The sequence below is a fragment of the Arachis ipaensis genome, chromosome B07 (genome assembly GCF_000816755.2).
Source record: "Arachis ipaensis cultivar K30076 chromosome B07, Araip1.1, whole genome shotgun sequence".
Classification (NCBI taxonomy): Eukaryota; Viridiplantae; Streptophyta; class Magnoliopsida; order Fabales; family Fabaceae; genus Arachis; species Arachis ipaensis.
The window spans coordinates 122,494,296-122,498,344 of record NC_029791.2 but is presented as its reverse complement, the minus strand read 5'-3'; positions in this window follow the sequence as shown (position 1 = coordinate 122,498,344).

Sequence of the window (4,049 nt, the reverse complement as noted above, 5' to 3'; positions counted from 1 at the left end):
CGCGTACGCGTGCATTGGGATTTCGTCAAGCCACGCGTACGCATGACATACCACGTACGTGTGACACTTGGCACGTGGCTCACTTAAAGAAAACGTGGCTGGTGATTTCTGGATTCCTGGAAGCCCAAATCCAACTCAATTCTGAAGTATTTGAGGCCAAATCCAAGAAGAAACAAAGGGAGAGCAATTAGGTTTGGTTTAGGAACATGTTTTAGGTTATATTCTAGAGAGAGAAGCTCTCTCTTCTCTCTAGAATTAGGGTAGATTTAGGTTAATCTCTCTTAAATTCAGGTTTTAATTCTTGTTTTGATCTAGTTTCAATTACTTTTCTTTATTTAATTACCTTGATTCTCTTAGTTCATCTTCTTAATTTCTCTATTTTGTCACTTTTATGTTTATGAATAATTGTTGATTTTGATTTCTATTTAATGCAATTTGATGTTTTTATGTTTATTGATGTTTAATTGAGTTGTTATTATTATTTTCTTGCACTTGGTAGTTGTAGATTTTATGATTATTGCCATTTTACCATGCTTTATGTTTATGCACCCCAAGTGTTTTTAGAGTAGATTTTAGCACTCTTGGCTTGAGATTGAGGACTTAGGTTCCTTGATGTCATTGATGTCTAGTGTGATTGGTAATTTAGGGTTGTTAGCTGGTTTTAGGATCAATTATGTCCACTTGACTTCACCCTCCGATGTTAGAGGAAAACTAAGTGGAATTAACCCTTTGTAATTACCATGTTGTGGTCAATGATCTAGATAGGAAGCCTTGACTCTTAATCCCTTGCCATGAGTGCCTTTTAGCATTTTATTTCTTTGTTTGATCCTTACTTTCTTGCCTTTTCATCCGCAAACCCCTCTTATACTCATAACCAATAATATGCGCACTTCCCTGCAGTTCCTTGAGGTAGCGTTTGGTGGAGAGACAGAGACGGAAATACTGAGACGGAGAGACAGAGACTAAGAGACAGGGATTGAAATAAATCTCAGTATTCTGTTTGGTGCAAAATGGGAGACATGAATTGAAACAAGAATAAAACTCTAATTTAATTTGCACAAAGGGTAAAATTGGAATTAATTAATTGAAATGAAAGTATTTTAGGTATAAAATGTTATTAAAGTTTCAGTCTCCATCTCTAAAAATTTCAGTCCCCTGTGTCCCTACTTTTTGGAGGTACTGAAATACTGAAATTTTAGAGACAGAGACAGAAATTTTAGTACCAGTCTCTGAACTAACAAACACGATACTGAGTCTCAGTCTCTCAGTCTCTGTCTCAGTACCTCAAAACAAACGCTACCTGAGAGACTACCCGAGGTTTAAATACTCTCGGTTTTTATTGGTTTACATTGTGACAAACAAAATTAAACTTTGATTAAGGGTTAATTGTTGGTTTGGATCTATGCTTCGACGAGATTATTTTTGTGAAAATTCTGAGCCGACGATTTCCCTCACGTCACTCAACAGTAGATTTTAAGGCCACTTCTTTCTTTTTTACGTCATGGTTCATGTAGGTGATTTCATAGGCAACGAGTTCTTCTCTCAACTTATCATAAGATATTTGTTTTAGATTATCACTCTCAGCAATGACTGTAGCTTTAGTTTCCCACTCTTTGGTAAGGCTTCTCAATGTTTTCCTCATTAGCACTTGTTCCGTGTGAGTCATCCCCATAGCATCCAAGCTATTGATGATGACCGAGAATCTGTCAAACATTTCATCAGTGGTTTCTCCTTCTTTCATAGTAAATATCTCATATTCTTTTTCTCAACATGTCAATTCTTATTTTCTTCACTTGTTCGGTGCTCTCATGAGTAACTTGGAGTTTATCCCAAATCTCTTCTGTTGTTTAGCACCTTAATATCATCCGGTACTCCTCAAAACTAATTTAACAGTGCATCATGTTGATTGCTTTAGCGTTCAGCTCCACCTTTTTCTTGTCTTCATCATTCCATTCAGCTTCTTCTTTAGGTGTCGCAACTTCTTCTGCACTTGTTTTGATTGGAACTTGTGGACCGTTCATAATTATCTTCCAGATATTGTAATTAACAGATTGGACAAATATTCACATTCTTTCCTTTTAGTAGTTGTAGTTTTTGCCATTGTAGAAGGGAGGACTGTTGTTAGACTGACCTTCAGTGAGTGTGTAAGCCACGATATTAGAACCCATGTTGTTGGCCATTCGGATCTTTTCTCCAAGCTCTGATACCAATTGAAGGTTTGTGAATGGTCTAGAGAAGGGGGTTGAATCTATGGCCTCCTTTTCGAACCTCTTTTTGCTTTTACTTCTGACTGGAAAAGGAACTTAGTTGCTTATACGTTTGTTAAGTTGAGATTCAGGAGACAATTTTATTTTGTCTCTTCACGATGCGTTTAGGAATAGAGCAACTCTTTACTTGTGGATAGCTGTGACTTCTGAGAAATATGCAATGCAAGAGATACTTTTATTTTGTCTATTAACGAAGTGAATCAAAAGAAGATTAGAGAAGAGAAAATCACACAGTCATGTATCCTGGTTCAATCACCTTGTGCAATATGACCTACATCCAGTCTTCTCCACAATAATGGAGGAATTTTCATTATCTTTTACAAAGATGACAAACACCAATTTTCTTAGGATTCAACCCAATCCCATCTGGAACAAACCCAACTTCTACGCAAACTGAATTTTGCTAGGTTCACTTTCTAGACTTGCAACCACTAACTGCTCATCCAACTTAGCAAGGGAATCCCCTCAGAATCATGTGTACAAAACAGAAAAACATACAAAAGTTTTTGACATAATTTTTTGACTTTTTCTTATAACTCTTTTTGTCTTTTCTCTCAATGGCTTTTACTGATTCCTCACTGAATCCCTTTTTTCCATTGAAAAGAAACAAAGAAAGATGAATATTGAAGAATAAAAAATTCAATGTAAAACTCTGAAGGAAAAGAAGGGTTAGCTTGTAAGCTATGAAGACCTAAACTTGTGTGCTCACTCATTGAATCAATCTCTGGCCGTTTACCCCTTTAATAGAGGAGTAAAGTTTCCAAGGCTTGAAACTTAACTTGAACAATTGACTTCTGCTTCCCCAAATACAGTAGCAGCAGCGGCGCAGAAGAGAGATGAGACAGTGGCAGTGAATAAAGCTTACATGCATTCTTACCTAGCTATTTCTTTTTCTTTTGTTTTCAAATTTCTTCAAAGATCTAAGCCATTCATCAATACTTTGGCTCCAAATTTGATTCTTAACCTTTAATCTGTAGCAGAGTTTCATAACCTCTATTTTCTTCAAATATCCGTTTGGTATATGAAGGAGGAAAGCATTCTGAACAAGCAACAATGAAGCACAAAGATGAAAATGATTTTTCTAATTCACCTTCTTAATTTAATCTTTGCTTTTTGTCCTAGCCTCTTACTTTCTTCTTCTTTCTCTTTTTTTTTTTTTAAGTTTGGTAATCACTTTTTCTTCTTGATTTGAGTCCTAATTAAAACTTTTCTTTTCTTACTTTCTTGGAAGTAATCACGTGGGTTGAGAAGAGAAAAGAAAGAGAATGAGTTTAGTCACTAGCTTTAGTTCATATGGAAGTGAAATTACTTTTTTTTCATTTTGGATATTAATATATAACCATCTCTTGGGCCATTAGTGAGTAAATGAGCTGAACGTTTTGATTATGAGCCTAGACTATCATTGGACCAATTTCTTCTAATTTTGGCCTGCACATTTAGCCAAACACATTATTCACATACTTTAAACTTTTGTCCTTTTATTATAATATTTAGTCTTCATCTAATTGTTGTTATTTTCTTAAACTCAACATTCTCAATTCATAAATTTTAATTTTTATCTATATTTATATGTGCATGATTAATTTTGTCAAAGTAGAAGCCTTTTTTCATAGTATTTTTAATTTAACAGACAAAAAAATTTAATTTATCCCAAATTAAAATTTTATTGAAGAGTTTGTCACTTTAGATTTTGTTTTTTAGATTCTTAAATTATTGGTCATTTAACACAAAATTTTTTATTAATTAAAATGTAAAAGTAATATAAATTCAAGATTAGCACAA